The 23,742-nt window shown below is 45.0% G+C and overlaps 1 protein-coding gene across 3 annotated transcripts in view; it reads left to right on the top strand.

Moving 5' to 3' along the window:
• Positions 1-392: 392 nt before the first annotated feature.
• The window catches only part of RAI14 (retinoic acid induced 14), a 144,991-nt gene continuing 121,641 nt past the window's right edge, over positions 393-23,742 (top strand). For 2 of the 3 annotated variants that reach the window (XM_047836667.1, XM_047836424.1), the window contains exon 1: positions 393-632. The gene's annotated coding sequence lies outside the window, so the exon portion shown is untranslated. Of the gene's footprint in view, positions 633-15,090; positions 15,142-23,742 lie in introns of those variants that run through there. The other variant, XM_047836504.1, reaches the window with a different exon arrangement.

Below are 23,742 nucleotides of genomic sequence, written 5' to 3'. Positions count from 1 at the left end.
CTTTCTGTTCAGTAACTCTGGAAAATATACCCGATTGGACTGTGGTTAAGTGGGCGCTTGGATCGGTGACTTCTGGCACAGCCCCACGACCACAGACGACTTTGGAGGTTGGCCAGAAATGAATACTATTCGGGATCTCACGCGTCCCAAACCCGGGGGTGCGAGCACGGGTGTTTCCCAGTAAGTTCAGGTGACGGTGATGCTGATGGGACACGTCCGCGGTGAAGGGTCCACGATCCCGGGAAAACGAAAAGTCCGCAGGGAACGCCCGCGGCACCCCCCGCGGGTCCCGGCCGCAGCGCGGGGCCGGGTCACCTGACTCGCGGAATTTGGGGCCGCGCGGGGTGGAAGGGGAGGGGAGAGGCGAGCACCTCCCTTCTCGCTCCCGCTGGATCCAGGTCGGCGGGGGCCGGCGCCGGGCGGCCACGTGGTGGTGCTGCCGCTGCCCCCGCCCCGCCGGCCCAGCCCGGGAGCCGTGGCGCCCACTGACCCTCGCAGCGGGGGAGGAGGAGGGACCGAGGCGCAGGAAGCCGAGCAGGAAGCGAGCCCGGCGGCCGCGTTTTCCTGGGGAAGCGGCGGGCCGAGTGGCGCAGCCAGCGCGGCCCGGGAGCTGCCGCCGCCGCCTGGATGGGGTGAGTGCGCGGCGCCGCGAGTCGGGAGGCTCTTCCCGGAGCGGAGAGCCGGCTCGCGGCCCCGCCTTTGTGTCTGGGGCTCCGGCGAGGGACGGCGCGCCCGGTGGAGAGGCTTAGCGGGGTGGCAGCGAGGGTCCCGCCACCACTCCCTTGTCTGCCGCCGGCCGCCCGCTGTCTGCAGAGGGAGAGGAGGATGTGGGGATCCGAGTGAGCGGGGGGGGGGTGGGGAACGGGCCAAGTTGGGAGCGGGCTTTGCTGCTGCCTGCCCCCCACCGCCCCTCGCAGGCCAGCAGCGGCGAGGCACGGGGCTGGACGGGCCGAGGGAGCGCGGGCGAGAATGAATGGCCAGCCCTGCAGGGCGTCCTGGGGGGGGCGGCGAGTCGGCACCCTGTCCCACCTGCCTGGCGCCCCCACCCTCCCCCACCACCCGGGTCCTCGCTTCTGGGCTCGACCCGCCTCGGCGCTGAACTTGGAGGAGCTGGGTGGGAGGAAGGTGCAAGCGGGAGATTCTGGATGGCTCCGGCGACCGAGGCTCCGCTATTGTTCCTTTTCTGACTCTAGGGAGCCCTTTGGCTGGCCCAGGGGTGCAGGCGAAGCTACACCGGGCCTGCTAGAGCCCCTCGCTCCTCGTGTCCTTTTCCCCGCCTCAGCTTCTAGGAAGGCCGGGAGGCGGGATGCTGGAGTTCGGGCGCACACGGGGCGGCAGCTGGGACTTCGGGCTAGGGGCGCTCGCCCGCCATCTGTCCCTACCTCTGCCCAGGTGGGTGGGTACCCACTCTAACCTGCCTTCCCTTGGCGGCGGGCTTGAGCAGGTTTGTGTCCGCGCTTAAGTTTCTGCAGTTTTTAGGGTTCGTCTGCTGCCTTCTGGTTCACGCTCTCCTTTTCGTGTGGATCTCTCCCCTTTTGTGGGTGGGGGTGGGGTCCCGGAGCCCGGGGAGGCAGCAGACTGAATGGATGGAGCCCAGTGTGAAGTGGAGAAGTTATAAGTGACCTCCCAGGGGCTGGGGCCTGGGCTGTTTGTCCAGGCTTGCGCTTCTCCAGGGAACCCAGTCAGCGCAACTTTATTTCCAATGGTCCGGGCATATCTGGGGGCTCAAGGCCGCCCACCAAGACCAGCAGCTTCTCGTGGCCGCAGGTTGCCAGGTGATTTGGCAGGGTCTCGGCTCTCCTTCCGCGAGAGGAGAATGCTAAGCTGGCTGGGATGCGGACGTTGCCAGTTCTCTGGAGAATGTGATCTCAAGACTGTAAGGGCCTGGCAGGGGGAGGAACTGGTCTGTCCATCAGTAGGACTCAGCAGATGCTGCTCTCAGGGCCTCACCTTGTGGTTTGCACAAAGTTGGAGAAGGGAGAGTGCATCACAGGGAGGATTTTGGTTGCCCTGCCCCCCAGCTGTTCACAGGTGTGGCTGGGAGTTTTATTACTGATGGATGTCATCTGATCATCTTTTCTTAATGATGCCTAACCAGTGTCATTTTTTTCCTCCATGGCCTTTTGTAAGATAGTAGACTTTAATGTGAGAAAACTTATCCAGTTCTTATAATTTTCAACCAGTGTTTGCATAACAGTTGCATTGGGAAAGGTGGTCCTGTGCTGGGAGATCCCAGGTTTTTTCCTCTCCATTCTTTGAGATGCTTCATTAACTCATTCATTCATTAATTTATTGTATCCTTTACACACCTTAGACTTGTTTTATGACTCTTTTGGGGGGGTTGGTGGTGATGGTGGTTATAACCCTGTTGTGAAAAATCTTACTGCTATTTGTGAAATTGAATAGAAAGAATGGGTGCTGGGCCATGGGGACTAAATAGGGGCATGATTGTGCCCCTGACGTTGAAGCACTGTCTCCAGGCCACCGCTTCCCAAATCCTCTTTGAGGCAGGCACACTTAGTGTCACTGACATTTTAAAGGTGAAGAAACTGAGGTTTGGAGGTTAAGGAAACTTGGCTTGCAGTTAATGGAATATGATGGAGGAGTTTTGTCTCTCTTTTTTCCTTTCAATATAAAACTAAGTAGGAAATATTTCACACATAAAAAATGGCCACTACTTATGTTTAAAAGTTGCTAATATGTCCATTATTTGTTTCATATCGCCGCCAATAAAACTGCAACTGAAGTGTTTTATCCACTCTTCCTCCACTTCCTCCGTCTTCGGGTGACCACTAAAGTGAAGTTAGATTCGTAGTTTCCAAGCACGTTTTGGTATTTCTGTATATTATATGTCCATAAGCAATATCTGTGAGCTTGTGTATTTAATATTTTACACAAACAGCATAAGTCTATGTACATACCCCTTGCATTTTTAAATGTCATTATGTGTTGAGGTCCATGTAACTCTTATTGAGCTGCTACAGAGAATTCCAGCATAGAAATAAATGGTAGTACACTAATCCCTTGCAAAGAGAAAATTAGAATGTTTCCAATTTTTCACCGTTACACTTTTTCTACTAAGGGCAGTTGATCTGTTTCCATTTTTTTTTTTTTTTTTTTTTTTTTTAAATATAACGAACAGTGCTATTATAAGCTATTAGAGACTGGTTTCTGTTCTACACCTATCCCATGAATTGCTGGGAGATCGGGTCTAAGTAATGCTGCATTTATTATTTCATTCCTCACCAAAAATTTAGGGTGTACATAGGGTCTCTCTTATCTGTTGAGTGAAAAAAGTGAACTTGATCTATTTTCAGCTTTAAGATTCTTAGTTGGATTATTTTGTTTTTTATAATTTCGTTTTTTTGAGGAGGAACAGAGCCTCTTAATTATAAAGTTGAAGTCTGAGACAGACTGTGGTGCTGAGTTTGGGATACTTGTTCCAAAGGCTTTTCTCAGGCGTCACCAGTGGTGTAACCTTGGATTACCCACTCAAGCTTCCCTTCCTCATTTCTTCAAGCTTGGTAAGATTAAGTAGTTTTAGCAAGCATTTGCAAAAGCATGTTCTTGCTCTAAGAGTTTATGAAAATGTGTTGACATTTTGCCCCAAATTGTAACCCCTTAATCTGGAAGCAATTTAAGGCATTTAAACACTTGGGCTTCCTCATTATCCCTCCAAATCGCCAGGCACATTCCTGCCTCAGCACTCGCATTTGCTGTCCCACTGTCTAGACCACCCTTCTAGATCCTCTCCGTGGCTGTGCCCTTCAGTACCCCAGGTCTTCACTCAGGTGTGTGTCACATCAGCTCCCAGCATGCCCTGCCCCTCTTATGTCTTTTTTTTTTTTTTTTTCTCCGTGGCGCTTAACACCTTCTAGCTTGCCATATATTTTGGTACATATTCGTCTCATTAGGAGAACACAAGCTCTGCAAAGGCACGGATCTTGTGTCTTTTGTTGCTGCTGTATCCTTAGTGCCTAGAGCAGTGTTGACAAATAGTAGGTACTCAAATGTTTGGATGAATGGATATAATGCTCTTTGTAGGTTTTTCTACTTAGAATTTCTCTTTTAGTACATTGTGGATATCCTTAATGGTGCTGGTGGTTCCACAGCTGTAACTGAGTCCCCCAAGATGTCCTAAGATAAAAAAATATATACATCTTAGAAAGAAAGTACTCTATTTAAATCTGTGTGATTTATCCTACAGAGTACTTGTCTTCCTATTTTTTTCTGCCAACATTTGCCTAAACCTGAATTCAGATGAAAACGTAAGTAACATTTGGAAGCACACCCATCTTTGCTTTTCTTGATAACTTAGCTTTCCAACATTTTAAATGTGGAAGACTGACTCTCCTATCCACACAGCATCTGTACAGACAGCCCAGGAATGGTCTCAATGCCAACTACACTGAATTTCCAAGAATAGAAAGTGTGTTTCTCTGAATTGTTTGCGGAGGGTATACTCATCATCGCTAACTACATTCATGGTGAATTTTTGTTGGGGGGGAGGGAGATGACCTTAATCTGAAGATCCAAAAGCAACCAATATATAGTAGGGTACCTAGAAATACTTTTAAAATTGTCACATCATTAAATCCTTAATTTTATTAAAAACATTCACTGTTCTAGTGTCGTGCTTTATTTTGCTAGAAGCCAACTGAATTTTCTCTACCTTGCATGATGAATATAGGAGTTGACAAAACAAAACTAAATATATCAAAGGCCTCTTGGGTGTATTTTAAGTGGGTGATAGAGAAAAGGAGTCTAGGGTTGTTTTTTTTTCCTGTTAACTATATGGGTATATGATACTGATGGTATCCTTTACAAAAAAATAACTAGTGTATCGAAGTACAACCATTGTATCCTCTGTAATAAAATGATACTGGAAGAAATCAGTTTATTATGGATAGGGTTACACTTCAAGCTGAAAACTGTAAGCATACAATAATTTGATTAGTCTCAAGATGCTACATGATTTAGAAATTTCTTCCTTTTGAGTTACTACCCATGAGCTGAAAAGTGTAGGTGGTTTAATGAAGGAGAAGGGTTGTGTTTTTGTTTTAATTTTTTGTAGTGTTTATTTTTGAGAGAGAGAGAGAGCCAGTGCATGAGCAGGGGAGGGGCAGAGAGATGGAGACAGAATCTGAAGCAGGCTCCAGGCTCTGAGCTGTCAGCACAGAACCCGACGCGGGGCTCGAACTCCCAAACCAGGAGATCATGACCTGAGCCAAAGTCTCTTAACCAACTGAGCCACCCAGGCGCCCCACAAGAGGATTGTTAATCAACCATCAGTTTCCCAACTCCAGCCATCTACAGTGAACAAAAAACTAGTCTTCAACATCAGACTCACTGATGGGTATCAGTAAATTTAGTATTTTAATAAGTAACTTTATAGACTTAACCATGTATTTTAAAACAAACTCTATTTGAATGAAGAAGTCTGCCTCATTCTTCAGTTTTATATTCCATGTGTCCAGTAGCATATCTGTCACATAGTAGGTGATTAACATTTACTGAATTACACACACACGCGCGCGCACACACACATGCACAGGTGTGCATAAAGCCTTTCATGGAGGTCATCAGATATTTAGCTGTCCTAGTCTAGAATTTAGTAATCAAAAGATAGGGAAGAGGAGTGGAGATAGCAAAATGCAGGTTGAGGTTCAGAAGATGCAGGTCTCCTTTCTCCCCACACAAAGCCATTTTACCTCTCTAAGCCTTTGTTTTCTCCCCTGTGTTCAAGAAACATGTCCACCGTTCAGAAAAGTCTGTGCATTGTGTTTTGACTGCTATTCTAGTGGGTTATGTGTGGTGGGTCACCTCCTCTAACCTCACCTGCTGTCTAGTCCAATCTCTTCTGTAGTGAATGGTGCTCACTGGATATACATTGGTTTGCTATGTAAATACCATGACCATTCGTCACCACAGAATCTGCTTGTGAGAAAAGTTGGTTGTAGTCTAAGAAGTTTACTTGTACAGTGGGAGAAAACATAGACTATTTTTATTTTCTCCTTAGATTGATATTTGCTGAACACCAAAGTTTATTATCAAGCTAACATAAGCCATTCATCCTCAACTTAATCAATTTTCCCTCACAATCATTAAAGAAAACTCAACTTTTCTTATCCCTGTTAGGCATGGCGATTTGTAACAACAAAATTGGTCTTCTCTTTGCTTTTTTCTTTATGATTTCTAGATGAGTTTGGTTTGCTAAATCTGGAATGTTTTTTTTTTATAATAATGTCCTTTAAGTTTATTTATTTTGAAAGAGTGTGTGGGGGAGAGGCGGAGAGGGAGAGAGAGAATCCCAAGCAGGCTCAGTGTGCATGTGGAGTCTGATGTGGGGCTTGAACTCAGGAACTGTGAGTCATGACTCGAGCTGAAATCAAGAGTGTGATGCTTAACTGACTGAGCCGCTGACATGCCCCTGTTTTTTTCTTCTCAAAGTGTAAATGACTACAAAACAGCCACAGCAGCATCTATGAGACTGTTCACTACATCTGTCCAGTTCTTTTGTTGGTGGCAGTGATGGAAAGTCAGCCAGAAAAAGGAACTCTGGCAGAGTGTGCTGGTAATGAATGTAAGGCTGAACAGCTTCCCTTTGCTCTCGGGCAGCACAGAGGAAAATGTTTTCCTCCAAGAGGAGTCCACTTTGCAAACCAGAAAAGGCCACTTAGCAGTGATATCTAAATGTTTTGTACACATTTGCAAATCTGATACAGCTTTTGGACCATTTTTCCTAGGGAGAGTTTCACCTATATACAGGGATGCTGTACATTCATAATCTTTGTCGGTCTCAAGAGCATGGAACTCCCTGCATTAAGTACATTTATGAACCTCTTTGGACTCCCCAGATTAAGAGCCCAAGATCTAAGGGCCCCCGGGTGGCTCAGTTGGTTAAGCATCCGACTTTGGCTCAGGTTGTGATCTCGTGGTTGTGAGTTCAAGCCCCGCGTTGGGCTCTGAGCTGACCAGGCAGAGCCTGCTTGGGATTCTCTCTCTCTTCCTCTCTGTCTTCCTCTCTCTCTGTCTTCCTCTCTCTCTGTCTTCCTCTCTCTCTGTCTTCCTCTCTCTCTGTCTTCCTCTCTCTCTGTCTTCCTCTCTCTCTGTCTTCCTCTCTCTCTCTCTCCTCTCTCTCTCTCTCCCTCTCTTTCTCTCTTCCTCTCTCTCTCTCTCTTCCTCTCTCTCTCTTCCTCTCTCTCTCTCTTCCTCTCTCTCTCTCTTTCTCTCTCTCTCTTCCTCTCTCTCTCTCTTCCTCTCTCTCTCTCTTCCTCTCTCTCTCTCTTCCTCTCTCTCTCTTCCTCTCTCTCTCTCTTCCTCTCTCTCTCTCTTCCTCTCTCTCTCTCTTCCTCTCTCTCTCTCTTCCTCTCTCTCTCTCTTCCTCTCTCTCTCTCTTCCTCTCTCTCTTCCTCTCTCTCTCTCTTCCTCTCTCTCTTCCTCTCTCTCTTCCTCTCTCTCTCTCTTCCTCTCTCTCTTCCTCTCTCTCTCTGCTCCTCCCCCACTTGTGCTCTCTCCTCTTTCTCTCAAAATAAACTTAAAAAAAAGCAAAAATCTCAAGATCTGTTGAAAGCACCTAGAAAACCACTATTGAATTTGTGCTGTTTACCTTTAACAGCTACCTCTTAGGGATCAAGAGTATAATTACAAGGGTTTATTTTCTATCATGTGCCACTATCCCCAGACCTGATAACCTGTCATACGTGAGTGGAAAGAATTACACCTTCAGTCGGAAAACCAGTCACTGGTTGCTCTGCCAACCAGTTGACATGCCACTGACCATTTTTAGGAACTGTTTGGACTGGGTACAATAAAATGCTCTTCAGAAGTAATGAGTGGATCAGTAGTCTGACTATATCACAGAGCTCTGATGAATTCTAAGGAGGGTCTTGAGTTTCTCACCCCAAGGACCACCTATTTCTTGGTCTAGTGTTGGGTCTGGATGGTCTTCCGCTTTCCGGGGACAGCACCTCCCTCCCTTGCTGTGGCAGTATGGAACTAAGATGTCCCTGGGCCACACCTAACCCTACTCCCCAGCTCACGGGATAAATCTTTGCTCAGTCCAGTGGAGGAAATGTTCCCAACACACTGTCTGTCTGCTCATCTTGGCCTCCCAGCCTGATGGGGCTTCCTCCAGGAAACCTGAGGAAGACAGGGAGCTGACCCTCAGCTGGCTGCCTGCGCTCCCAGAGAGTCGTCCTTCTGAGGGAGGTAGCAGACACCGGAGCAGATACTGCCATTGTTAGCCCCATGCAGGGAGCTTATTCTGTCACTGTTCACCTTAGGTGACATCATCGGTCTCTTTAGTCAAAATCGGGCCAAAGGGGATAACATACCTGCCTGTTACAGGGCAAGCGATGCAGCCTCTATGAGTCAGTTTAATTGAATTGAGCTCCTTCGGTGCACCAGGCACTGTGCTCCTGGCTGTCGGCTTTTGGAGGTCCAGGCTGGTCTTCTTCATTGTTACATGGACTGTGAGCAGTCCATGTTGATAGAATCACTGAGTGTTAGAAGATTCGTACGTGAAGGATGATACCTGCCTTCAAGGGGCTTACAGTTTTAACCAGGTTAACCCATTTGCAGTCCACTATGGTACAGGGCAGACTATGGTTGGGATAAAGTGGTGGGAGAACTCCTTTCACAGCTGGATTGGGGCCTGGGGAAGTGACATGACCCCTTAGAAGGTGGCACATTAAGAGGCAGAGCCAGATGAACCTCCATTCTGGCTGCTCGTAGCACAGGGCTTCTAAGTGTTGTACTTTTGTCTCTGTGATGTAGACCGTGACCTTAGGAGTCCTATATGTAGCTAATTACTTGATGCCCATGAAGAAGACTGGTGTAGACTTGGACAAGCTGGGTTGGATTCTGGTGGGAATCCCGGGAGGCAAATGGCATTGAGCAGGGACATGAAGGTCAGAAGGTACCAGAACCCAGCCCCTTAGCATACTGCTGAGCAAGAATCACATGAACAAATATTTGTCAAGCTTTTCCAGTGAGTTAACTTCTGTGCTGAGTCTCTTAATTGGACAAGACTGCTCATTTAACTTGACCATCTCCTCCTATGAAAGTTGACATGTTGGCAATTGATCATTTTTCAAAAATGGAGAGCACTAACTTGCCCTGGATGATTATGGCCGGTAGTCACTTCACTGCTTGGCGTGGTCTCTTCCCGGCCGCCCAGAGGATGTGGGAACTTGTGAGCCAAACTTTATGGACAGTGGGTTGCCTTTTCCTTCCGTAGAAGGCAGCCAAAATTAAAATGCAAGCTAGGGCCTGGGCATAAATATATGCTGGGGCCCTAGGAAGCATCGAAGGGGCCCTGAGGTCCTGGGTCAGCCTCGTCAGGAGATCCTCACACCAGGCTGGGTGGTGGTGAGTAGCCATTCTCTCCAGTTGAATCTTCTTTCAGGGCCACCCAATCCACATTTACGATGGGGGCAATGCTTCGAATGCTCTCAGAACCTTCTTGATCTTTGTATTTGTGAACTTAGATTGGAGAAGGGCGTGTGGGGAAGAGGTGAAGCTATATTCTGTCTCTCTCCTGATTAAACAAAAGTTTCACATTTCCTTCCTGTGAGCTTTTTGTAAGTTGGGAAAAACTATTTAAAATATAGGCAGAGAAACTATGACCAATCCTGTATACCGTTCAGGATTTCCTAGGAGATCTTTTAAGAAGAAACTCCTTTCTGCCACTAACCTTATGTATACCCCCATTCAGCAATCTTGACCAAATCCTCTAATTAGTTTCTTTCTGTGTTATACCACTTTATGCCATGTTTGGTGTGCCGTTTGTTTACTTTCTCTATTATTTTCCTCCAGAGCCTCCGAAAGCCAGAAAGAGATTTCCTCAAAATGACTCCTCTCCTTGCCTGTCTCGGGGCCAATCTGTTGATGGCTGTGTTGCTGTTAGTGTCTTGTTTGGCAGCAAGCTTGCTTTCTTCCTCTTCTTTAAAACCGCTCCTGATTATTTCAAGTGCATACCCCTTGGAACAAAGCGCATTTTATTCTCATTACCTGGCAAGCGGGTGTTTATGTCCAAGGTGGCAAGGGAAAACAGAAAGAGTGGCTCACCCTATCCTAGTGATATCTGCTTCAGGCTCAGGTGGCCACCTGCCGGGGGTTGCGGGTGCTTCAAATAACAAATAACAAATAACACCTGTACTCTCTGCCCCATTCCTGTCTGGTTGGGCAATGTGTTTTAGGATTCCACTTTTTAAAAAAAAAATTTTTTTTAACGTTTTATTTATTTTTGAGACAGAGACAGAGCATGAGCAGGGGAGGGTCAGAGAGAGAGGGAGACACAGAATCCGAAACAGGCTCCAGGCTCTGAGCTGTCAGCCCAGAGCCCGATGTGGGGCTCGAACTTACAGACAGCGAGATCATGACCCGAGCCGAAGTCGGACGCCCAACCGACTGAGCCACCCAGGCGCCCCTAGGATTCCACTTTGATTATACTCTTGGTGCTTTTAATTCTGAAGAATTGTAATATTTCATTTTTTATACCTTGGGAAGAGCTGTTACACAGGATATTAGAATAATTTCTTAAGGAGCAGAAATGCTGTAATCACAAGGACGCGTCTAAGTATCTAGAAGTTCTGCTTTTGCAAATTGTTACCAAAACATGGAAACCTCCACCCAAATCTGTAGTTTCCCAGCTCAAGATAGCCATGTCACTGGTCTGTAATCGTCTTTACATTTTCACTGTTACTGACTTGGTATCTTTAACAAAGCTATATGGAAAAGGGATTTTTGACTGGTGAGTTCCTTAAATTTTCTTGTCACACATATGCTCTGCAAATGAAGAAGACAAAGAAGTAAAAATGCTACCCTCCCCTGGAATGAGGCAGGGGTGTGTGAGTGAGGGCAAACAGCCAGAAGAATGCCTTTTTCAAGTTGCTCCACTCAGACTTCTTAGAAGGAGCTCCGTATGTGGCAGCAGCAGATCTGAGCACTGTTCCATCTTTAAAGGCAACTATTTTTTTTTTTTTAAGTAATAAAAAGGTTGGTCTGTTGGCCAGACTTTGTTGTTGTTGTTTGACAATTATTATTAGTGCTGCATTTCATATGCAGCCCAGTGACCTGTTTTGGGCCTGGAAGCTGAGTTTAAATCCAACTTCCTTCATTTATAAACTGTGCCACTTTGGCAAAATCAACTGTCTGGATGGCAGTTTCCTAATCTGACAACAGCATCTAATTCCAAAGTGGTAAAAGCATTAAATGAGAAAATACTCACTTATAATTAAATAGTCAAAAAACATTTTTTTGCAAAGTAAAATAAAATTTTGCAAGGTAATCATTTAAGGAAATGACCACTATTGTGGCTGTTACTCTAATTGCTAATGTTAATCATGTTCTTTATCAACCTACCTTTAATTTGTTTTTAAATGTTTGTTTATTTTTGAGAGAGAGACAAGCTGGGGGGGGGCGGGCGGGCAGAGAGAGAGAGAGAGAGAGAGAGAGAGAGAGAGAATTGGAAGCAGCCTCCAGGCTCTGAGCTGTCAGCACAGAGCCAGATGCTGGGCTCGAACTCCTGAACTGTGAGATCATGACCTGAGCCGAAGTCGGATGCTTAACCAGCTGAGCCACCCAGGCGCCCCTTTATCGCCTACCTTGAAAGAAGTGCTGGTAGACTGGCCATTATGGTTCTACTGCCGCTGTTCTAACTGCCATAGCAACAGAGAGGGGTTGCTTCATCTCCGCTTTGGGTCTTCTGTGTGTTTTTCCTTGTACTTCCTTCTTCCTTCAGTCCTGCTCTTGTCACACCACCAGGTGTTAAGATATATTTCCGTCTGTAGTGACCAGTCTTCTTCCAAATTGCATCAACAAGTTCCTCAAGTTCCACAAGACAACTCGTGCTGTTTCGGTCCTAATCCAGGCACAGAACCGTAACATTGCGGTGAAAGCGAAGTCAGTGGCACTTAGGACAAACTGATGTCGAAGTGAAATTCCCTATGGAAGGCTTTGGAAAATCGTCCAGCTGTTGCTAGACAAAAATCTATGTTCTGAACCGCATGGAACAGAGTACCAGTTGAGTGTGTGCAGAGGTCCAGCAGTCTGGAGTGAAGTGAAACAGTTGGACCATCTTTCTTCCTCCTGCATGTGACAGAGTGAATCTTTTAATGTACAGCATTCTCTATCATGAACTTGGAGTATTGGCCAGACCTGAGTTGTACGAGTTTATGGTATTAAGTGCACCTTAAATGTGACATGGTAACATAGACATTTTCTGCTTAATTTTCTGCCTGCCTTAGTAGTAGTAATAAGGTGCTGCTGTCACTGAGTGGATGTGCCATCGCAGTCTTTTGAAGGGAAAATCTTCAGTCCTCGCTACCTAACAGAAACATAAGCCACAAATACAAGCCACGTAGGTCATTTTGAGTTTTCTAGTAGCAAAGGAAGCAAATGAAATTAATTGTAATGATATATTTTTTGACCTGGTGTGTCCAGAATGTTATCAATATGCATTCAATGTAAAACTTACTGATGATATAGTTGACGTTTGTTTTTCCTAGTGAGTCCTTGAAATGTGTTGTGTGTTTTCCACTTACAGGGCACACCAGTGTGCACTAGTCACATTTCAGATGCTCGGTAGTCACATGTTTTGGACTGCACTGATCTAACAATGTGTCATTTTGTGGATCCTGTGACCTTAGCACACCTGACACCTGGAATGCCTTCAGTAAACACATTTCAGCTTCCCTGTGTCTTTACCCAGTTATCTGGGATTTTGCCCTTATCTTTCAGCATTTCTTTAGAGGTAAATCAAAAACTGATTACATGTGCTATAATGGATATTGTGTGTTGGGTGTACAAATCTGTATGTCTGTGCTTCTGTGCAAGTGCATTGATCTACATAGACCTTTATTTATTTTTTTATTTATTTTTTTCCCCTCTTGTAGGCAGGATGGTGTATGAGCCACATTTCTACATCCCCTATGTACTTGGCCGGTAGTTGGGATTCAGTGCCTAAGAATAAATAAAACAGCATAGGTTTCTTCTTTTTCTCCTTAAATTGCAAGTTCTTGCCTAGCCATGATATTTTTACCCTGTAAATCCTCCTGGTGTCACATATAAGGCATGTTGGTCTGTGGATGTCTGGGGCGTAGGGGGAAAAATGTTTCATCTTTGTTACCGTTAATGGAAGTGTTCCTATCTTTCATGTGAAAGCTGTTTGCTTCTTATCCCTAAACACAGAAAGTAGTCGGAAATTGATAGAAGGGCCAGGGTTTCGCATTCAGTTAAGAGTTTGTCTTCACTAGGCAGGTGGTTCTAGGGCCCCCATCTGGCACAGACACGGAACAGACTAATGGGAAAAGGTTGGAGAGGCTCTTCTTGCGCACTGCCAGGGCAGGGGTGTGGCAGATCCAGGCTCGCATAGCCCCTGGGGTATGGTGCCTTGATTGAGCCACCCCATTAGGCTTCTCTTCCAGGTGTCTTGTTTAGAATAAATTGGGGTGATTGGCAGCATGTTTGCATATCCCATCTTCAGCGATATTCAAGGATTAACTGCCTGGAGGATTATCCTTGCGCCCCGAGGCCTCCTGGTCCAGCTGAGCCGCCCCAGCGCCCTGCTCCTTTCCCCTTGTTCCCACCTATCCTCAAGGTTTTCCTTATTCCTCCTTAGCCTCAGCTCCAAGCAGCTTCCCGGTCTCCCTCCCCGGTCCCCCTCAGCTCTGTGCACCCAGGTCCCCCGTGGAGCAGAGGAGGTCAGGTGCACCTCATTGGCAGCACGGGGTCCCTCTTGGACCCAGCTATTACGGTGGCTTTTTATTTCATGAGGGTTTAAAATAGTCTAATGCTATTCGTGTCCAGTTAATTGTGATTCTTTTAGTTGTTGGCTGGTTCCTGTAGAAGAGTCAAAGAGCAGCACAGCCTTTCGGAATGGAAATAGCCCAAAGACCCACTCTGGGCCTGCTGCAGAGGTCTTCTGGGGTGATTGCAGTGTTGGAGGTGAATACAGCATGGAGTACATGGGGTGGGGGTGGGCCAGGGCCTGCTGCCTGGGGCAGAATACACCAGGGAGCAGCTGATAGCCAAAGGAATGAATGATAAAATTGCTCTTCCTTACCTGTGGGTTCAACAGGGGACGTTGTAGGTCATCTGTTGTGTTCAGCCCAGTTTGACTCCAAAGAGTGTGTATTTCGCTTCTGGAGGTCCCTGAAGTGAATTTAGCTCCTGACTTCAGAAAGGAGGTGATCAGACAGAAATGTTGAAGTTCTAGGTCCCCTTTTACTGTGGCATCCAAGATGACAGCCTGAGCAAGATCCACTATGAGGATTTGTCTCTTTGACAGACACCCAGCTTGGGCTACAAGGAGAGTGTCCTGACTCATGTGACCCCAAATCCTGTGCTCAAAGGGTAGAAGCCCCTTCAGGCCCTCAGGGACCTTTTTGGTTCTTTTCTCAAACCAGCTCTCTGTACCCGGCTGGGGCTGCTGCCAGGCCCATGCTTTCCCATTTCTCCACCAGAGAGGAAGGTCTCTCCCTCCTTCTCTGTCACCCCCTTTCATTCCCTTCCTGTCTCCCTTCCTTTTCCTCCCTCTTCTCTCCCTCCCCTGTCCCCTACCTCTACCCTCCTCCTGAAATCCCAGGGAGAATCTCCTAGTAGCCTTGCCAAAGACACATTCCCATCTCTCAGGGAGTACCCATGGTCAGAAAACAGCCAGGTCGGAGGAGGGTGACACCTTGGAGGGATTTTTTTTTTTAAAGGAGGTGGGGTGCGGTTGTCAGAAGAAGGCAGGGCACTGCAGCATGCAAAGTAACCCCATTATGTCAAAGGAAATGAGCCCTGCCTTCAAGTGAGCAGCCCCCACCACCCCTGTTGGACCGAGATGAGGAACATTCTTTTTTGAATGCACGATGTTCAAGTAATGTCCAAACATGACCGTTGGGCAGCAGAAATAATTTTTGTGTTCTGCATCTACCCTCTAGTCCTGCTCCTGGGCCCTAAGACATGGAATCTGAGTTATTAACATATTTTTCCCTTGTTCTGAAACGTATTTGAGGCCCTGGATATATGGGTAAAGAAATTGAACAGTCCAAACAAAACCATTGTGATCTCTGTAATGACATTTCCAACATTCCAGAATGTGGAGTCCAAGTCCTCCCCATTTTGAAAGTAAGAGAACCGATGAAATCTGCGGTAAGCCAATGTTTGACAATTAAGTTTTTCTAGCGTAAAAACAAGAATTAAATATAACCATAAATGGAACCCTACCCTCTCACTTCCTCTAAAGACATTTTTCACTACCTAACTTGGCAGATGGCCCCCTTTTTCACTTTATGTATTTGATAGTTAAAAAACCGGCTTCATTGACCCATGAGTATATTTCATAAAATTTACCAATTTTAACCTACAGTTTAATAATTTTGGAAGCTTATTGTTGTACAGCCATTACCAGAATCCAGTTTTAAAACCTTTCCCTCACCCCAAAAAGATCCCTCATGCCCATTTGCAATCTGTTACCACTTCCAGCCCCAGGCAACCACTAAGCCACTTGGTCTCTATAAATTTGCCTTTTTTAGACATGTCCTACAAATGGAATCTTATAATGTGTGGTCTTCTATGTCTGACCATCACTTAGCACGATGGTTTTGAGTTCCATCCATGGTGCAACATGTACTGATACTTTGTTCCTTTTTAGTACTTGATAGTATTATTCCTTCGTGTTGGAATGCCATACTTTGTTTACCTAACTGATAGCTATTTCAGTGGTTTCCACTTGTTTTGCAATTATGAATACTGCTATCAACATTTGTGTACAAATCTTTGTGTGGACATATGTTTTCATTTCTCTTGGCAAGATCCCGCAGGAGTGGAATTGCTGGGTTGTATGGTAAGTTTATACTTAGCTTCGTAAAAACTGCTTTCCACGGTGGCTTTTTGTTTTCCACATTTTATATGTTCACCAGTAATGTTTGAGTATTGGATGGAGATTATATATATATATATATATATATACACACACACATGTACATATACATATATAAAATGTATACATATATGTGTGTGTGTATATATATATATATATATATATATATATATATATATATATATATAAGTTTATTTTGAGAGAGAAAGAGAGTGGGGGAGAGGCCAAGAGGGAGAAAAAGAGAATCCCAAGTAGGCTCTGCATGGTCAGCACAGAGCCCACTGTGGGGCTCGATCTCCCCAAAGAGAGACTATGATCGGAGCTGAAATCAAGAGCCAGACACTTAACTGACTGAGCCACCCAGGTGCCCCCTGGATCTGTATTTTTAAACTCAATTGGTTCTTTTGGGTTTCAAGATGGGTGAGGCCAAAGGAGTAGACTGGGAGGAAGAAGCTTAAGTTCATGGCACACGTGACTTGCCATTTCGACTTGATTATTAGCTCTGCGCGGAGCATCTTTTTTTTTTTTTTTTTTTTTCTGGAAAGATGAACACAGCAGTATGTTTAGATGGTGCTATTGACATCAACATCAAAGATCAAGAAAATGCAGAATTGGAAAGGCATTTGGGGGATCTAAAAATAGTCTCAACATGAGGGATAATCACATGGAATTTCTTAGTCTTAGGATGGTTTTTGTATTCCAGAAGTAGTTTGTCTTGATTAAGCCCATGCTTTTTAAATTGGATGGATTTAGGGCATGAGGTAACCTTGGGGCTTTTCTTTGGTAGGCTTATTGGAGCATGTGAGTAGCAGATTTGACAGATGAGATAGTAATGTTGCCAGAGCGCTGGCCACTTTTATATCCGTGCTGCTGGCCCCGACTGATTCATGGACCTAGATTGGTTCTGGTTGATGGCAGGTTTTATTTTTAAGGAAGAATGATGTATTTGTTTCACAAGAGAAGTGTCGTCCTCTGGATAAAGGCAAGTTGTGAATTTATTGAAGGAGATTAATGTTCTCAAGAGAGTTTTATCACATGATTACTATGATACGCTATCTGAAAGACGTTTACAATTTAAAAAGAATGCGGTCATTTATTTTCTTGGGGGAAAAAAAGTGAAATATTAGAGTATTTTAGAAAGGATCCACTGCCAAAATGAAAACTATTGCTTTTGTCTTTTTTCCCCCTAAACTTTCTTTTCCTTATCATCTGAGTAATCATTTAACAAGCCTGCACCTTAGTTCGTAAGAAAGAATACTATATGAAAGCACCTAGCCGGTAATTAATGCCCAGTAAAAGTTGCTTGTTTGACATTCATTTATTTATTCATATGTATCTGGTTTGCTGAATAAATATGCCTCCTAAGATGTAATCATAAAGCAGCTTTCTTTAATGCCCCTTCACCATGGGTAGTTACAAAATACTTTTAAGATGGACTTTCTTAGCAACTTTCAAATATGCAACACGATGTTATTAACTATAGTCCCCATGCTGTACCTTACGTCCTCAACAACTTATTTTAGAACTGGAAGTTTGACCCTGGTTTGACGTCTTGATCCCCTTCACCCATTTCACCCACCCTTCACCCCTGCTAAATACCCTTAATTTAGAACTTAGAATGTTGAACTTAAATAATAATAAAAAGTTCAACTATGATTTAAAAGAAAAGATCTCTTTCCTCATTTTCTCCTGGTGGCTCGCTGCTTCATCTAGCTGTCAGGGCTGCTGGTCTCCCCAGGGTTTCCGTGGCAAAACTGGGGGTAGAGTGGGCACAGTAGGGGGAGATCAGTGTCTAGTTCATCTCAGAGAAAGAGACTCTCCAGTCGCCACACACATTGACCCTGTTAGACTCCAGATGTAAGGGCTTCAAGAGTTCTTTTTTTGGCTAAATCCTTTGAAAATCTGCATCTTATACTGGCCACTTGCTTTGGAATGAAATATCTTTTGTATCTTTGTGTTTCCAACTTAGCACTTAGTGCCCATGCATTCATTCATTCCTCCACCATTCATTTGCTCAGCCATAGTGAACTTTGAGTGTTGACTATAGAGAGAGTCTTGCTGAAGTTAGAGTTGAAGGCTTGGACCCGTTTGGGATGAAGTTAGAGTTGAAGGCTTGGACCCATTTGGGATGGACTTTTTCCTTATTGAGAAGCTCCTTGACTAGAAGTGGTAGAATCTCACGCAAAGTAACAGAGCAGCCGTGTTGATCTGGGGGGACTCCTTGGCCTGACCCATAGCTCTCTCCTATGGGGCTGGTAAAATCTCTATTCTGAGAACTTGCCCCCAGGGTTCTACCTGATGGTCCTTGCTCTCTGTTGACTCTTACATTCCTTTATTCAAAATGGGTGGTTCTCATGGCTGAGCTCAAGTATGTGGCTGGGGAGGTGCTGGATATGGAGTGTGACCCAGAGAAGAGGGCAGGCAGGACAGAAAAAAGGGCAACCTATTAAGACTTCATTGACCGAATGGTTTTTTTGTTGTTGTTTGTTTTACTTTAGTGCTTTCTTATGTACATGGTGAAATCTAGTCATATTGCCTTTCCTCGGATTCCAGTGCAGCTAACCCAGTGCCTTTGGGACCAAAGAGAGCTTTCCTGAGGTCAAAGGTGAAGTCTGTTGGCTAGTCGGGCGCCTAACCTATGTCTTTGTTCCACACATACATTTGCGAAACATTTACTGATTGTATGCTGATGGCCAGTGTCCAAGTGGAAGCAAAATGAAAATCCTACTGGGAAAACCCTCCACCCTAAAATAAGTAAGCAGCCTGAGATGCACATTTTCAAATTTGCTGAAAACTGGTAATGGGACTCTTGCACTCCTCACTCACGTCCAGGTTGTAAAAGGGTCAGAGCTTGTGGAGATTGGGGGAAGGTCCTTCTTTGGAAGGAGCCATGCAATGATTCCCACCATGCCTACGCAACCCCCTGAGAGAAGCTTCTAGGACTGCTTAAAGAGATCAGACCAGTGTCTGACCTTTGCCTAGAAAATCTAAGGTGGACATGCCCCGTCTTGTGGGAAAGGTTAGACAAGATGGCCTTTCTTCATCAGGTTGCCCAAATCCTGAGTTTCCTTTAAGGCCAGTTACATCCCTTCCCCTGCAGTAAAGACTTCTCTGATTTTTCCCAGGCCTCTAAGATTTCCACTCTTTGAATTCCTGCAGTATTTGACACCTAATTATTAGCTGTCGCACCCTTGGTCAGTTTTGAGTCCTCCATAGTGTCTGCTGAGAGTTCTCATAACCTAAACGTGTGTTTAAAATCCTATCTTACTGAGATAAGAACATGTCAGCTGTGGATAAAATCAGGTGAAGGGGAACAGGACTTACTGACCTCTGGTTCCCATTTGATGTTCTTTATTCCAGAAATAGTGACCTAGTCCTGGACACAGGCAGAGACTTGCAGCTTCTAACCCCAGGAGCAGTTTGGATAGCATGAGGTGCTGTGTTGTCAGCATCAACTTACTGGGAAAGTTGATCTGGAGAGACCTTTTGCAGAATGTATTTGTTTTGCCAGATTGAGAGAATTGAGTGTTTATACAGCTTTTGGTTAAAATTCCATCTTTGTTGAAGAGAGATTATTGTCTGAGGAAACAAGTACTTAAGGGAGAAGAGGTAGGTGCTGGCCAGGAGAGAAGTATTTTAATTTTAGTTCCTTACATTTGTTTCAATGCATTGTTCAGTGCTGGGGATTTTAAGCCCAGTGTTCCTCAGAAAACCCCCTGAGGCCCATCTGGGGTGTGCATTAGTGTTGCAGTGTTGCTAAGGATTCATAGAAGTATCTCCACATTCCATGATGGGAGGAATAATTAGGCACACGACATTGTTATTTATTCTGCTTCTCTAATGTTGCAGTGATTCAGAGGGAACAATTTTAAACCACTGCCCTTGAACCCTATGGTATGGTGCCTTAGATGCGGATGTTTTCTTGGGATCCAGGAAAACATACATGTGTGTCCAGCTGCCAGTTGCCTTTGCGAGTTAATATTGCTCCTGGTGGCCATGGGTAGCCAGCTAGCTGCTCTTGTAGGATTTCGAATACAGAGGGCTCTCTTCCACACCCTCCTCCTGCACACCCCAGTATTGTGAAAGATTCAGACACATTCAGTGAACACATACCTACTTGTATAATGTCTCCAGTTTATTAAAAAAAAATTTTTTTAACATCTATTTATTTTTGAGAGAGGCAGAGCGTGAGTGAGGAAGGAGCAGAGAGAAAGGGAGACACAGATTCTGAAGCAGGCTCCAGGCTCTGAGCTGCCAGTACAGACGCTGGGCTTGAACTCACAAATCATGAGATCATGACCTGAGCCGAAGTCACATTAGATGCTTAACATACTGAGCCACCGAGGTGCCCCTCTAGTTTATTTTTTTAATGAAAGTGTCAGTTATAGGTACAATATCACTGAGTCTAGGACAGTGTTTCACCAATCTCGTTGAGCATCCAAATCACCCGAGGAGTTAAAAAAAAAATTACAGATTTCTGAGTCTCACTTGTGATTATGGAAATAGAATACTGGCTGGGGCTCCAAGAGGACTCTCCTATGCTGATGTAATTGGCAACATCGCCTTATGAAATAATCCCTGGGTCATATGTGGGGGTGGGAGTGAGTGGGAGTAGACGTAGCTGGAAAATAGAGGAACGTCTTTCTGACCACTTCAGTTGGGTGGGTTGTGGTAGAGAAATAGCTAAATAAAGAACATCTAGGAGCAGCCACATTTTAGTGTTATGGGTATTGCTGGTTAACCCATGTTCCTTTGAAGTTCTCTTTCAGTTCAGTCCAGAGATTTCTAACCTGGAATTTTCCTAACTCTAAGGATTGGAGAAGGTAGTGGAGATTAGTAAGGTGTGCTTTGTTGAGATAGAACTCACAGTCTTTTCTGTTAACCCACTTGAAGTGTATAATTGAATGGTTTTGGTATGTTCACAGGTTATGGAGTCATCATGACAACAGATTTAGAAGATTTCATCTCCCCAAAAGGAAACTCCATATTCTGAGTTATTTTTAATAAAGAAGTCTAACATTCATAATAAAGCTCTATAGGCTCATACCAAGGTTTCTTGATTCAGGCTAGAATTAGCAGATAAAGGTACCTCCGGTTAAGCTTTGATTGAGAGCTTTAAAGGGAACATGGATTAATAAAGCCTGTTTGTTGGATGCAGTCTTTCAGATGAGAAGGTAGTAAGTCCTCATGCACTCCTCCTCCTGCACTGTTCGTCCTCATCAGTTGACTTGATGTGATTTGATGACTGGTGATAGCAATGGGAGCCATGTTCCAGTGACAAGCAAATGTTAGTAAACGAATATTTCTGCTTGGTGAGTGGGATGTGCTTTATTCTTGAAACGGGAGTACTTACAGTTTTTCCCATATATGTGTCACATGTTGCCTTTTTGTACTATCCAAATTAGGCTGGTGCACAGTTAATTAAGCTTCACTGCAGCCCTTTTGAAGTAAGTCGTCTTGATTAAGTGACTTGTCCAAGGACGGCTATCAGTGTAGCCTAGATCTACTGATAGATATCACTTGTGCTCAAGATAGGCTATAACCCAATCTGAGCTTTGGAAGTCTGGATTTGGGAATTGGAGCAGTAAGATTCCAGCTGACCCAAGGAAGTCAAGTCCCTGATTTACTTGTGGGTCTTCTTGGGGAAGAGAAGGTGCTGGGGCAGACAGAACCCAGCACCCTGTCAGGGGCAGGTTACTACCATTAGTCATGACTTCCAGATGTTAGATCCTCTTGTGAATACCAGGAAGACAGTGACCTATTACTATCATTACCCCCTCTCCCCAGCTACAGTTCCTGTGTCTAAAATTACTATTCTGTAGGCTTCCAGAACCTCTTTACCCTTGATCCCTATCTCTATCATCTGGAAGTTGTACCTATGGACCACCCAGCTATCACACACCCAGACCCATGACTCCAGGAAGACATTCATTTCACAGCTAGTATCTGCCTGCCTCTGGGAATTTTTGGAATTAAGTGCTTTATTTACTTAATCCTCTTCAAATAAGAGTTTGCATGTTTTCATTGCCATGCTAAAAAAAAAAAAAAAAAAAGTCAAAGAAAAACACACAAGAAAAAGCACAACACCCACAAAAAACTTAATGAGCTCAAATAATAGTCTTACCCACCATTGCCTAAGACATTGTGTTCCAGAACTGAAGGAATGCTTTGGGTGGTTCCACCTTGGTGGGCTACACAGTTTGTGGCCTTTGAAAACCTTGTCTTCCCTTTCTCCCTTTCCTCTTGCATAGATTGGGCTTCTTTCCTTGGTTATTAGCATTTCACCCAAAGGTGGAAGGAATTGAACTCAAAGGATGACTGCCATTTTTGGGAGAACTGTGAGCCAGTGGCAGTTGGGGAATATCTGATTATCGTTATTTCTACTTGGATTCATCAAAAGGTGGTTTGCATTGACACAAAAAAGGGTTGTTAAATGATGCAGCATAACTTTGATGAGTGTATTCCCTGCCTCATCTACCTTACTTCAAGATTCTCGGGGCGCCTGGGTGGCTCGGTCGGTTAAGCGTCCGACTTCGGCTCAGGTCATGATCTCACGGTCCGTGAGTTCGAGCCCTGCGTCGGGCTCTGTGCTGACAGCTCAGAGCCTGGAGCCTGTTTCAGATTCTGTGTCTCCCTCTCTGACCCTCCCCTGTTCATGCTCTGTCTCTCTCTGTCTCAAAAATAAATGTTAAAAAAAAAATTAAAAAAAAAAAAAAGATTCTCAAAGCTCCGGGTGCCTGGGTGGCTCAGTCGGTTAAACATCCAACTAGGGCTCAGGCCTTGATATCATGGTTTGTGGGTTTGAGTCCCACCCTGGGGTTCTGCACTGCAGGTATGGAGCCTGCTCGGGATTCTCTCTCTTCCTTTCTCTCTGCCCCTTCCCTTCTCACAAGTACAAGCCCATGCTTGTTCCCCACCCCCCTAGATTAAAAAAAAAAGATTCTCAAACCTTACCGAACAAAAGATTCAACCAAGGACATGCCTGAGCCCTGCTTCCTGAGGTTCAGTTTCCATAGGATGTGGACTAGGATTTGGCCTTTAGCAAATTGTCCCCATGTCCTTGTGATTCAGATTAATGAGGAGCCAGTGGTGAGAAACACTGTCCGGGAGTTTGCACTTTGCTTTTCAGGTACCAGCCCAGCCTGTGGCTAAATACTTGGCAATTAACAAGGGCTAATTATAGCGTGTATGGTTTCCAAGGTAACACATTCAGTCACTCCTGCCCAGGCGGGGAAGATTGGAAGAGACCACGGTGAGGCTGCAGTAATGGTGTGGCCTCCAGATTAATGTCACCGAAGGGCTTTCTGATGACTGGGTTTTTGTGCCCTTCATCCAAAGGCCCTGCTTAATGACAGCAGTGAAAATGAAAGTAAACAATGTTTGAAGCCAGAGAGTTGCTGGACAACTTCTGGAGGCAGTGATGAAGACACAAGGAAGGAGGAGTACAGCCATTCAGTGGCTTGGTTTTTTTCCCTTTGTTGCTTCAAATCCGTTTAGTCCAGAATGATAAGGGCGATAGAGGAACAGAGATGGCTTTGAAAGGCTTTTGAAAAATAATGTCCAGCAAGGGTAAACATGGGACCGCTCTTCCTTCGTGCCCAAATGGACAGTACTGCTAAGGTTCATCTGTTCTCACTTTGTCAGGTGAGGCTCGAAGTTACATTTAGAGAGTGCTTGCTACGTGTTGGGAACTTGCATACAGATTTTCTTGCCCTTTTGACCTAAATGCAAAGGTTCCACACTCTGTAATTTTCCAGTTTTAAGGGTGAAAGAGATAAAGTCTGTACCGTGTTTTAGCACAGGATTCTGCTTTTGGGTTTTAGTTTTCAAGCTACAGGGCAGTGGGAAAAGCGTTCAACTACTGGTCTGAT

The sequence above is a fragment of the Prionailurus viverrinus genome, chromosome A1, assembly GCF_022837055.1.
Source record: "Prionailurus viverrinus isolate Anna chromosome A1, UM_Priviv_1.0, whole genome shotgun sequence".
NCBI classification, from domain to species: Eukaryota; Metazoa; Chordata; class Mammalia; order Carnivora; family Felidae; genus Prionailurus; species Prionailurus viverrinus.
Note: the sequence above shows the minus strand (reverse complement) of the source record. Positions and strands in the feature narration are given on the sequence as shown.